This window comes from Bos indicus, chromosome 4 (assembly GCF_029378745.1).
Source record: "Bos indicus isolate NIAB-ARS_2022 breed Sahiwal x Tharparkar chromosome 4, NIAB-ARS_B.indTharparkar_mat_pri_1.0, whole genome shotgun sequence".
Lineage (NCBI taxonomy): Eukaryota > Metazoa > Chordata > Mammalia > Artiodactyla > Bovidae > Bos > Bos indicus.
In genome coordinates this window covers 84,804,646-84,818,453 of record NC_091763.1, presented here as the reverse complement: position 1 = coordinate 84,818,453, position 13,808 = coordinate 84,804,646, and the positions used below count along the sequence as shown (strand labels likewise).

At 38.3% G+C, this 13,808-nt stretch overlaps 1 long non-coding RNA gene across 1 annotated transcript in view; it reads right to left on the bottom strand.

Annotated features, from left to right (window-relative positions):
• Positions 1-13,808, bottom strand: part of LOC139182751 (uncharacterized) — a 182,383-nt gene that overhangs the window by 63,394 nt on the left and 105,181 nt on the right. Inside the window, exon 2 of the long non-coding RNA XR_011566294.1 lies at positions 10,979-11,033. This is a non-coding gene — a long non-coding RNA (uncharacterized lncRNA). The remainder of the gene's footprint in view (positions 1-10,978; positions 11,034-13,808) is intronic.

Below are 13,808 nucleotides of genomic sequence, written 5' to 3'. Positions count from 1 at the left end.
GCATTTGGGAGAGAAAAAAAATCACGTATTGTAAAGAAAATCTTGCCAGACTTGTGTCCTTAAAATGTGTAAAAATGATGATTTATTTTTCTAAAAGTATAGGACAGAATCCCATTGTGCAACTATTAAAAATTACAAGCTAAATTACTTGGTATTGTGTGTTACTAATTTAATAAGCACTTCAGAAGTAAAAATCTGTCTTGATAATGGATTGTACTGAATCACTAGAACTAAAGATCTAATCTATCCTTTTCCTTTAGTGATTCAGTCCATCATTTTGTTGGGGAACTAAACCTGGAAGCACCCAATGAAATACTGATAAGATAGATCTCTACTTTATTGCTCAAAAATGTGTATTTGCTTATTGCTCAAAAACATGTATGTGTTCATACTCCAAAGGAAGCTTAAATATGTTTAACTGAAATTTCTAATTTCTCAAATGATGTAATTATAACCCATATAGATGATGCTCATACCCAATGGCACAGAATAAACCATTAATATGAACCCTCTTAATCTCACCAGCCACTTTGTTCTGATGTATCACGTGTTGTTCATGCTTGTGTGAAGCTGAAAAAAGTCTAACGTGGTATGTGACCTGGTAATGTTGGATGTAAATATTTTTAAGTATTGGAAGAAATCTCGAGTTTACTTTTATCTGAACATGTGATGCCAGAAACCTTTACTTTTTCCCAAAGCACACAGAAATCAGTTATTTAACAAATATGATATTCCTATTCTCATCCTAGTGATTTTGCTTACATGAAATGTTTGGGTGAAGAAGATAAAAAGGCCACCATTTCAAAACAGTACAGTAGGGAATTGTGGTGATAAATAGCTTTTCAAAGACAGGAGGACAGATGCCATTAAAAGCCACAAGCTGTTAAACCTACAGACTCATATGTGCTTTGTTCTTGATTTCTAAATTTATCCCAGGTTGTTTTCAGAACTTAAAACACAGTCATGGGAGGTTGGTGATTAGAGAAACTATTTGAAGTTTCACAATCAGAACAGCTGGTCTAGAGATGACAGAAGATGATGCTGAGTCTTATGAAGAAAATGCAAAGTAGTAATTGGGGAATGTTTTGGCAAGTAATAAGAGAAACCATCAGAGACTTATTGCAGATGTCAAATCACATTTAGGTTATATATGTTTTCTATACCCAGTGTTTCAACTGGCTGTCTAATGTCTAAGTGAAAAAGCTGTATGATTATTTGAGAACTATAGAAGGGAACAGAGTTTTGATTTCAAAACAGACATAAAACTAATACATGGAAGGGGTACTGATAGGAGAGGCTCCAAGTTCTAAGGGTATACAAGATCATCATCATCTCTCATCTAAACTACATCAATCATGTCCTAACTGGTCTCCCTGAATCAATCTTCCTCCCGTTTCCTTTCAAAACAATACAGAGTGACTACTGCTTTTTTTTTTTTTCACTCAGATCATCTCCTTGTTTTATTCCAAATCACTCCACATTTAGAAAACAAATTCAAACCCTATCCTATTGCCTGAACAGTTCTAAATGTTTTGGCTCCTGACTACCACTCCATCAGTCCTGGTTTCTCTCCCATGCCTAGATACAATGGACCCCTTGCTGTTCATCAAACATGCCAATTATCAATCCATTTCAAGATCTTTGTCCTTGATGTTTCCTTTATCTGGGATGATCTTCCCCCAGATATTTGCATAACTGGCTCTCAGACTTAATTCAAGTTCATGTTCAAATGTCAGCTTCTTGACACGTTATCTGAAACAGAATTTCCCATGACTTTATATCCTGCAGTTCAGTTCAGTCGCTCAGTCGTGTCTGATTCTTTGCCACCCCATGGACTGCAGCACACCAGGCTTCCCTGTCTATTGCCAACTCCCAGAGCTTATTCAAACTCATGTCCATTGAGTCAGTGATGCCATCCAACCATCTCATCCTCTGTCGTCCCCTTCTCCTCCCACCTTCAATCTTTCCCAGCATCAGTGTCTTTTCCAATGAGTCAGTTCTTCGCATCAGGTGGCCAAATTATTGGAGCTTCAGCTTCAGCATCAGTCCTTCCAATGAATATTCAGGACTGATTTCCTTTAGGATTGACTGGTTTGACCTCCTTGCAGTCCAAGGGACTCTCAAGAGTCTTCTCCAACACCACAGTTTAAAAGCATCAATTCTTCAGCACTCAGCTTTCTTTATAGTCCAACTCTCACATTCATACATAACTACTGGAAAAACCATAGCTTTGATATAAGGTTCATATCCTTATCCTACTTTAGTTTTCTTCATATTACATGTCATTATTTGTATTCTATTGTCCATCTGTTTTATTTACTCATTACCTGTTTTGGGTACTTGAGTGTAAACTCTATGGGGTCAGATTCTTGTCTGTCTTGTTTATTTTGTATTCTCAGAGCCTAACACAGTGTCTGGAGAAGGCAATGGCACCTCACTCCAGTACTCTTGCCTGGAGAATCCCATGGACGGAGGAGCCTGGTAGGCTGCAAACCATGGGGTCGCTAAGAGTCGGAAATGACTGAGCAACTTCACTTTCACTTTTCCTTTCATGCATTGGAGAAGGCAATGGCACCCCACTCCAGTACTCTTGCCTGGAGAATCCCAGGGATGGGGGAGCCTGGTGGGCTGCTGTCTATGGGGTTGCACAGAGTCGGACACGACTGAAGCAACTTAGCAGTAGCAGCAGCAACACAGTGTCTAGTATACAACAGATATCCTTTTAAGTAAAAAATGAAAAAACTTTTTTTAATTTTTATTTTTTATATGATATTATTATTAATGTCTTCTCTTGGATTATTACTTGACTGTCTTGGTAACCCATCTTAAATTATATTCATTTCCCAGTGTTTACTGTAGATGATGTAGAAAATAATGGATTTCCAGTTGAATCTCAAACATCATCTCATCAAACAAAATGTATACCACACTAGTTCACCTTATCCCCACAGCTTTCCCCTGAATTTTGTCCAAAACATACGATTGTAGTCATTCTTGGTTTGGATGAAACTGTCAACTCTAGTAGAGCAGGACAACTCTCAAATGGATCACATCTCTGATTGGATCAGAAATGGGTCTTCATTCTGGTCCCAGATATACTCCAACAAGCAGGGAATTTTATGATTATTGTCATAATGCTTATCTTATTTAGACTCATAAGCCTATTAATACTTACCAATGAACATATTTCTTAATCCCTTAAATCAATTTATACAATGCAATGTGAAATTCATTGCATAATCTAAGCAACCTCATACTGAATTCAAAACTGATGACATCTATAAGGAACTTCTCCTTTAAAAAGGAAGCATAGTGCCACCATTCTGACAGACACAGGGATTCCTAGAACTGCAGGGGAGAAGGTTAGCCTGAGGCACATGAAATAGACAGTTGCCTCCTCCGGTGGTGTGTGTTGTAAGATCTTGTTTGGATGTCACATTTTTGTTTTCACATTGTGCTTCTTTAAGGTTTTCTCTTGGGTAAGGTGAAAGGCATGCTTAAATTGCCTGACTCAGGTGTGAATCTATTTTATTACGATGCTAACATTTTTTTCAGTATGGCTTACTGAGAAAACCAAATATAATGCAAAACCTTGAACTTTATCTCTGGTTCAATATCATCAGTGTCCTCATGACCTTATCTTCTTGCCAAGGAATTGGTATGCTCTTCCGAAGATGAAACATTGTAGGTCTGTTGGTTCTGAGGCTTAGTGTTGATGCCAAATGCCCTGTGACATGTTCCCTCTCTTTCATGAGATCTGAGCCAGGTTAATTTTATTTGTCCCTCTAGATACATGTTTAATCTTCTCTCTTCAGCTTTATGCCCTGGGAGGCTGACCTCTACGTACATCACCAAGGAGATCCTTCGTGTTTCAGTTAAGACTAGAGAGTAAAGAGCACTGGCAGAAGCTCCAGGAGGGAGGACAATAAGGAGGACCCTGGGTCTCTTCTGTGGCATGTTATGTCGCATGGCAGGTCTCTTTGAGTGATTCTGTGGGATTCTCTGCTCAACATTTGAGCCTCAGTATGTTATTTGTCCACAGTGGCTAGCTCTAGGACACTCCACAACTACTGTGTTTTCCTCATTTCTTGTCCTGCCCACATCTCTGTAAAACAGTCTCTGTATTAAATTTTCCTGCAGTTACTCAGTTTGAGGGTCATGTTGGAAATCTGACTGATACAATATCCAACATTCAAGAAATCATGGACATAAGCAAAAGACAAGTCCTCTGCCTTTAAAGAACCACTTTAACAGACCACTTCCAATTATAGCTTTCCGCTAGGAGTACAGACTTGACTTTGAAGCAGAAATGGTTTCACACTGTATAACAGAAACTAGGTTTAAAGAAGTACAATGAAGAACAAAGAAATGAGAATACTATTTGGTGAGATAAGTGCTTTGACAAATCTTAGCCAGTTTAACTTTTAAAAAATTTTTTGATATTCTGTTGCCTTGCTAATTCCAAACAACTTTGGAAAAGAGACCTTAAAAAAGTAATAACTTTAAGATAAGGACTCCATCTTCTCTCTCTCCTTTTGGATACAGAATTTATGATAAATTGTTCTGTGATTTATCTGAAAAACATATTAATATCAATTCTGAATATTTAGGATGCATGAATTTTTCTAAAAATGATAAAGTTTGCTGTTTCAAGATTTTTTAATTCACTGACTCAAAATTTTGTTTGGCTATGACAAACATTAATTTTTCAAAAATATTTTCCTTATTTAGGAAAATTCTTATTTTCAAATTTTCTTTGGTCTATTTTAATTTTAAATGCAATCTTAATTTCTAGAGTTATTTCATTTTAGAGAATGTGAATAACATATTTTATTTAGGGGAATTCACTGAGGCTATATTTGTTATTCAAAATACTATTAATTGTGATTTATTTTCCATGGAGACAAAATATGCATTATTATACTTTATTAAATGTCAAATATTTGAAAGAGGATCACTAATCCACACCTCTCTTCCTCCCTGAGTTTTAAACCGATTGAGAACTAAGACAGAAAACAGATGGAGAAAAAGTACTAACTTAATTAACAAGAGGCTGGATTGAAATATATAAATTACTATATATGTAATGATTTATTGATAGTTGCTAATTCTTTCTCTGCAGCATTAACTGTAGCCCAACACAAAGGAATGTGATTTGCAGAGCAGATAAACTCACCTATCTTCTATAGGCTTAAGGATCAAAGAAAGTGGCTATATTGGCATTGGAAATAAAACCATAATACATTTTATTTAGCTTCTCAAAAGTAAGAGTTCTTCAAACTTAAAATCTAGATTAAAAATACCAGATAAAATCTTAAATTTAGTGGATCATACTTTTCTTTCTTGCAGTATGCCTGTCTGCTGCTGCTGCTACTAAGTCGCTTCAGTTGTGTCCGACTCTTTGTGACCCCATAGACGGCTGCCCACCAGGCTTCCCCATCCATGGGATTCTCCAGGCAAGAACACTGGAGTGGGTTGGCATTTCCTTCTCCAATGCATGAAAGTGAAAAGTTAAAGTGAAGTCGCTCAGTTGTGTCCGACTCTAGCGACCCCACAGACTGTAGCCTACCAGGCTCCTCCGTCCATGGGATTTTCCAGGCAAAAGTACTGGAGTGGGGTGCCATTGCCTTATTCATCTATCCTTTTTATTCACTTTTAAAAATACCATCTAAAATCATAATAAAATCTTATTAAAATTCAAAAAACAGATAAAGTAATATCTCTCCATATCTAATACACAATCTCATTTTCCCAACTCAACAGGTAATAATGAGGAATTTAATGTCTAAACTTCTAGATCATTTTCTGTGTATTCTCTTGTTCTTATTCACATGAATGCATAGAATTATGTAGTTTTGCTTTGTATATGTTTCATTTTTTTTTGCACCCTGCTTCTTAAATGTAACATTTTGATTGAAAGGTTAATGGTCTACTGGACAGATAGACAAAATTTCTTTTATGTTCCTTTTGCACAATATAGGGCCCTTAAGGCAGAGAAGGAATGACCTGAATAGGCCTAACAGTGACTTTTCCATTCTGTCTGAAGTAGAGTGGTTATGGAAGCAGAAATTACAGCTGTGAGTTGCATTTCTTCCTAGAAACATGAACTTTCTGATCAACCTGATGAGATCAACTTTAACAGACTTTGCCACTGGTATCTGCTTTCCCCAGGGCTGCTATTAAGGGCCATGATAGCCATTTTTATATAATTATTTTCTTTTTTAAAAGTTTATTCTTTTAAAAATCCCTTTCTCTCTAGTACCCAATATAATTGTCCTCTTTTTTCCAGTTACATTTCTATTATTTTCTTTTATAGATACACTTATCACTCTTTCCCCTGTGCAGTCCTTTGAAGTTTTGGCAAATATACCTCAGGAAGTCAGAATTGGGAAGTTTTAAACTTCAATTGCTGGTTTTTCCATTGTGTACCGTTTTCCATTTCATTCTCACTAGTTTATTGAGCCTACTCTGAACAGAACTGAGGTTAATATCCAGTCCTTTTCTCTACCAGAAATGAGGATTCTACTATTGTATGTGACAGAGAGGAATCAAGTATATAAAGTTCTTGAAGTAAACAACAGCAACAAAGTTTTAAAGTAACCTTAAGATACAATATGTACATGCATGGCAAAAACTTCAAAAGGTATTAAACTCAGGAATAATGAAATTTAAAATCTTCTGATTTTTCATTGTCACCATTCAAGTCCCTATGTCATTTATTTTTACATTTTCTTGTATATTTCCAGAAATATTCTAAATGTAAACAGGTGCATGTTATCATATATCTACATATACACACCTTTCATACAGTTTAACATATATTCTTACACACAAACCCATATATTCGGTTATAGACATGCGTGTGTGCTCAGTCACTCAGTTGTATCCTACTCTTTGCAACTCTACGGACTGTAGCCTGCCAGGCTCCTCTGTCCAGGGCAGTTTTCCTACAAGAATACTGGAGTGGGTTGCCATTTCCTCCTCCAGGGGACCTTCCTGACCCAGGGATCAAACCTGTGTCTTCTGCATCTCCTGCATTGGCAGGTGGGATTCTTTTACCACTGAGTCACTGGGGAAGCCCGAGTTGCACACATAAATATACACAAACATACTTACATACATACACAAATCTGTAATTTATCTTTTTTACTTATTTTACTTTAGACCTCTTTTTTGCCACGCCTATATACCTAGATCTACCTTAACCTCTCCAATTAGTAACTGATATCTTTTCATCTTAATGCAATAAGTCTATTGATTTTACTTTGATTGCAGTTTTCCTATTAAAAACAGGGCAATAACAAGCATATATGTAAATCTTGTAATAACCCTTGGTCAATTTAAAATTTGACAGATCAGATTTTGTAGTAATTCACTTATAAATTTATTAAAACCTCTGCATATACAATGTTTCTAATCCTTAGCTTATTTTTATATGTCATATTTCTCATGTCTTGATTGCTTTCAATTTATAAAAGATAAGGCATTAAACTTTGCATTATTACTCACACTAACCCCTCTGTGGACACTCTACTTTTTATTGCCAATGCAACAAGAGGAGATTTTAGATAATAATGCCAGTCTATATCATGGATATTTTTATAGCCATGTTATAACAGAGTTCACCATAACTTGTTATGGTGTTATGTTATAACATATTGTAACAGTTATAACAGAGTTCACCATAAGGGCTGATAACGATCTCTTCCCAATTATAAACTTTCAGCCCTGAGAATTTCCAGATTTTAATGTAAATATTCTTATATAATGGAGAAGGCAATGGCACCCTACTCCAGTACTCTTGCCTGGAAAATCCCATGGATGGAGGAGCCTGGTAGGCTACAGTCCATGGGGTCGCTAAGAGTCAGACACGACTGAGCGACTTCACTTTCACTTTTCACTTTCATGCATTGGAGAAGAAAATGGCAACCCACTCCAGTGTTCTTGCCTGGAGAATCCCAGGGATGGGGGAGCCTGGTGGGCTGACGTCTCTGGGGTCGCACAGAGCTGGACATGACTGAAGCGACTTAGCAGCAGCAGCATTCTTATACAAAAATTTTTAAAAATATTTTTAAGAGTGTTTTTTATAGTTGTAGAGAATTGTCACTCAACTCTCATGCATCTTTCCAAAAAGTGCTGAATTTAAAAATGAAAATAGTTCTTCACATCTCAGCATCTGTGTCCACTCTTTCAACGGTAAGTATAGGGTGAACTTAGGGACCTAACAGAAGCAGAAGATACTAAGAAGAGGTGGCAAGAATACACAGAAGAACTATACAAAAAAGATCTTCACGACTCAGATAATCACGATGGTGTGATAGCTCACATAGAGCCAGACATCCTGAAATGTGAAGTCAAGTGGGCCTTAGGAAGCATCACTACGAACAAAACTTGTGGAGGTGATGGAATTCCAGTTGAGCTGTTTCAAATCCTGCAAAATAATGCTGTGAAAGTGCTGCACTCAATATGTCAGCAAATTTGGAAAACTCACAGTGGTCACAGGCCTGGAAAAGGTCAGTTTTCTTCCCAATCCCAAGAAAAGGCAATGCCAAAGAATGCTCAAACTACCCCCAAATTGCACTCATCTCACACACTAGTAAAGTGATGCTTAAAATTATCCAAGCTAGGCTTCAGCAATATGTGAACCATGAACTTTCAGATGTTCAAGTTGGTTTTAGAAAAGGCAGAGGAACCAGAGATCAAATTGCCAACATCCGCTGGATCATCGAAAAGCAAGAGAGTTCCAGAAAAACATCTATTTCTGCTTTATTGACCATGCCAAAGCCTTTGACTGTGTGGATCACAATAAACTGTGGAAAATTCTGAAAGAGATGGGAATACCAGACCACCTGACCTGCCTCTTGAGAAACCTGTATGCAGGTCAGGAGGTAACAGAACTGGATATGGAACAACAGACTGGTTCCAAATAGGAAAAGGAGTATGTCTAGGGTGTATATTGTCACCCTACTTATTTAACTTATATGCAGAGTACACCATGAGAAACGCTGGGCTGGATGAAGCACAAGCTGGAATCAAGACTGCTGAGAGAAATATCAATAACCTCAGATATGCAGATGACACCACCCTTATGGAAGAAAGTGAAGAAGAACTAAAGAGCCTCTTGATGAAAGTGAAAGAGGAGAGTGAAAAAGTTGGCTTCAAATTCAACATTCAGAAAACTAAGATCATGGCATCTGGTCCCATCACTTCATGGCAAATACATGGGGAAACAGTGGAAACAGTGTCAGACTTTATTTTTCTGTGCTCCAAAATCACTGCAGATGGTGATTGTAGCCATGAAATTAAAAGACGCTTACTCCTTGGAAGGAAAGTTAGGACCAACCTAGATAGCATATTAAAAAGCATAGACATCACTTTGCCAACAAAGGTCTGTCTAGTCAAGGCTGTGGTTTTTCCAGTGGAGAGTATGGATGTGAGATTTGGACTATAAAGAAAGCTGAGCTCAGAATTAATGCTTTTGAACTGTGGTGTTGGGGAATACTCCTGAGAGTCCCTTGGACTAAAAGGAGATCCAACCAGTCCATCCTAAAGGAGATCAGTCCTGGGTGTTCATTGGAAGGACTGATGTTGAAGCTGAAGCTCCAACACTTTGGCCACCTGTTGCAAATAGCTGACTCATTTGAAAAGACCTTGATGCTGGAAAGGTTGAGGGCAGGAAGAGAAGGGGACAACAGAGGATGAGATGGTTGGATGGCATCACCGACTCAATGGATATGGGTTTGGATGGACTCCGGGAGTTGGTGATGGACAGGCAGGCCTGGTGTGCTGTGGTTCATGGGGTTGCAAAGAGTCAGACACAACTGAGCAACTGAACTGAGCTGATAGGGTGAACTGGGTCCTTGGTTCCCCTTTGATTCCCTGGGCTCTTGTTCTTCAGTTTTATCTCCCTAGTCATATGCTTCCTCAGCATTGCCCTTAGATTATGCTCCTGTTCTCCCTGAACCTATCAGGTTTGCACATTCATCATCCTTTCAAGAAAGATCATGTTACTGGTGATCAGTACAGTTCAGTTGCTCAGCCGTGTCCAACTCTTTGCAACCCCATGGACTGCAGCATGTCAGGCTTCCCTATCCATCACACTGATTCAAACCCATGGCCATTGAGTTGGTGGTAATTATTAATCTGTGGTAATCTGTGTTTTCAGTGGGACTCACTATTCTACTATTTACCAGAAGCTTATTACAAACAGTAGAGTGTTTAATCCTGATGCCTTATTTATACAGGGGAAATTTAAGCTTAGCAAAATTGAAAAACTGTTGACTGTCCATACCACCTTTCTTGTCACCACAAATCCCTACCCATGTATGACCAAGGTCCATGAGTGCTAAGACAGAAGTATGCTGTGTTCAGTACCACAGATTCTTAGAGGAAAAACTCTCGCTTGACTCCCTAAAAGTGGGGTATAGATGACTCTGTTGTTTCATAAAAGATTCTCTATTTCTGTTTGGGGAAAAAGGGATTTGTTGGTTTTAGATCCCCGATGGCCATAGTAAGTAGTGTCTGGTTCAACGTGAAGGAACCAATCCTACAATAGGCCCTGCATCACAAACAAGATGAACTCCATGAATCAGTCTCCATTTGACTTAATGAGTTAGTTTTGGGGAAAATGTAAATTTTAAGGTACATACGTATTTTCTCTGAAAACAATAATTTATGTGTTTGTGGATGCTATACAAATTAAGCACCTATATTCATATACATTCTATGTAAGTACAGACAGATTGACAGGTATATGTAAGCATAAATGTAGATCCTGTGAAAACAATGGTTCAGAACCTGGCTTCTGAATCAAACTGCCTGGTTTCATATCTCAGCTCTGTGAACATTGTCTTCATTTATAAATTTGATATCTGAAGTACAGCCTAAAGGCAGACATAATCACAATACAACAAATAAAAAGGAAGAAAGAAAACTTTGAAGGCTAGTAACAGATTCAAGTAAGAGCACCAGTACTTACCAGAAATATGATCCTGGATGACTTATTCCACTTCTTTCTTCCTCACTTTCCTAACCTATAAAGTGAAAATAAAATTCCGGTCACTTCATGCAGTTGTGAGGAATAAAGATGAATGTAACTTGGACTCTTATCTGATCTATTATAAGAACTGTAAAAGTGTTAGCTATTATTGCCATTCAGTCTGTTCAGAAACCAGGGGACAGAAGGGGATGCAATTCATTGAGGGTTTCTTGAGTTTAGCATATGGTTTGCAAAAAAAATATGGACTGCAACCTCCACTAGAAATACTTTCTTTCTACTTGAGAATGAAAGGGAAAGAAAGTGATGTCACTCAGTCATGTATGACTCTTTGTGACTGCATGGACTATACCCTGCCAGGCTCCTCTGTCCAAGGGATTTTTGAGGTTATAGTACTGGAGTGGGTTGTCATTTCCTTCTCCAGAGTATTTTTCCCCACCCAGATATCCAACCCAGGTCTCCCACATTTCAAGCAGACTCTACTGTCTGAGCCAAGTCAGTCAGTCAGTTCAGTTGCTCAGTCATGTGCAGATCTCTGCAACACCATGGACTGCAGCATGGAAGGCCTCCCTGTCCATCACTTACTCCTGGAGTTTACTCAAACTCATGTCCATTGACTTGGTGATGCCATCCAACCATCTCATCCTCTGTCATCCCCTTCTCCTCCCATCTTCAATCTTTCCCAGCATCAGGGTCTTTTCAAATGAATCAGTTCTTTGCATCAGGGAGCCAAAGTATTGGAATTTCAGCTTCAGCATCAGTCCTTCCAATGAATATTCAGGACTGATCTCCTTTAGGATGGACTGGTTGGATCTCCTTGCAGTCCAAGGGACTCGAAAGAGTCTTATCCAACACCACAGTTCAAAAGCATCAATTCTTCGGCGCTCAACTTTCTTTATAGTCCAACTCTCACATCCATACATGTGATGTGAGATATAGTTTTGACATGTAGATACAGTTTTGACATGTAGATACAGACATGTAGTTTTGACATGAGATACAGTTTTGCTCACTGGCAAAACCAAAGCTTTGATCAGACGGAACTTTGTTGGCAAAGTAATGTCTCTGCTTTTTAATATGCTTTCCAGGTTGATCATAACTTTACTTCCAAGGAGCAGGCATTTTTTATTCTCATGGCTACAGCCACCATCTTTTTGGAGACCCCCAAAAAACACTGTCACTGTTTCCACTGTTTCCCCATCTATTTGCCATGAAGTGATGGGACCGAATGCCATGACATTATTAGATTTCTGAAAGTTGAGCTTTAAGCCAACTTTTCACTCTCCTCTTTCACTTACATCAAGAGGCTCTTTAATTCTTTTTCACTTTCTGCTTCATCTGCTTATCTGAGGTTATTGTTATTTCTCCCAGCAATCTTGATTCCACCTTGTGCTTCATCCAGCCTAGAATTTCTCATGATGTACTCTGCATATAAGTTAAATAAGCAGGATGACAATATGCAGCCTTGACGGACTCCTTTCCCTATTTGGAGCCAGTCTGTTGTTCCATGTCCAGTTCTAACTGTTATTTCCTGACCTGCATACAGATTTCTCAAGAGGCAGGTCAGGTGGTCTGGTATTCCCATCTCTTTCAGAACTTTCCAGAGTTTGTTGTGATCCACACAGTCAAAGGCTTTGGCATGGTCAATAAAGCAGAAGTAGATGTTTTTCTGGAACACTCTTGCTTTTTTGATGAACCCGCAGATGTTGGCAATTTGATCTCTGGTTCCTCTGGTTTTCTAAATCCAGCTTTAACATATGGAAGTTCACAGTTCACCTACTGTTGAAGCCTGGCTTGGAGAATTTTGAGAATTACTTTTCTAGCATGTGAGATGTGTGTGCAGTAGTTTGAGCATTCTTTGCCAATGTCTTTGAGATTGGAATGAAAACTGACCTTTTCCAGTCCTGTGGCCACTGCTGAGTTTTCCAAATTTGCTGGCATATTGAGTACAGCACTTTCACAGCATCATCTTTTAAGATTTGAAATAGCTCCACTGGAATTCCATCACCTCCACTAGCTTTGTTCATAGTTATGCTTCCTAAGGCCCACTTGACTTTGCATTCCAGGATGTCTGGCTCTAGGTGAATGATCACACCATCGTGGTTATCTTGGTCATGAAGCTCTTTTTTGTACAGTTCTTCTGTGTGTTCTTGCCACTTCTTCTTAATATCTTCTAATTCTGTTAGGTCCATACCATTTCTGTTTGTTATTGAGCCCATCTTTGCATGAAATGTTTCCTTGGTATCTCTAATTTTCTTGAAGAGATCTCTAGACTTCCCCATTCTATTGTTTTCCTCTATTTCTTTCCATTGATCACTGAGGAAGGCTTTCTTATCTCTCCTTGATATTTTTTTGAACTCTGCATTCAAATGAATATATCTTTCCTTTTCTCCTTTGCCTTTCACTTCTATTCTTTTCACAGATATTTGTAAGACCTCCTCAGACAACCATTTTGCCTTTTTGCATTTCTTTTTCTTGGGGATGTTCTTGATCCCTGCCTCCTTACAATGTCACGAATCTCTGTCCATAGTTCTTCAGGCACTGTCTATCAGATCTAATCCCTTGAATCTATTTCTCACGTCCACTCTATAATGGTAAAGGATTTTATTTATGTCATACCTGAATGATCTAGTATTTTTCTCTGAACCAAAGCAAACCTTAAAGTTCTTTGACAATGATCATTTTTAAAAATTTCAGTATTGAAGCATCAACATATATGTAAAACAGCTGGTGAGAAGTTGCTGTATAACCCAGGGAATTCAGACAGGTTCTGTGTAATGATCTAGAGGGGTGGCATGAGGGAAGGGAGGGA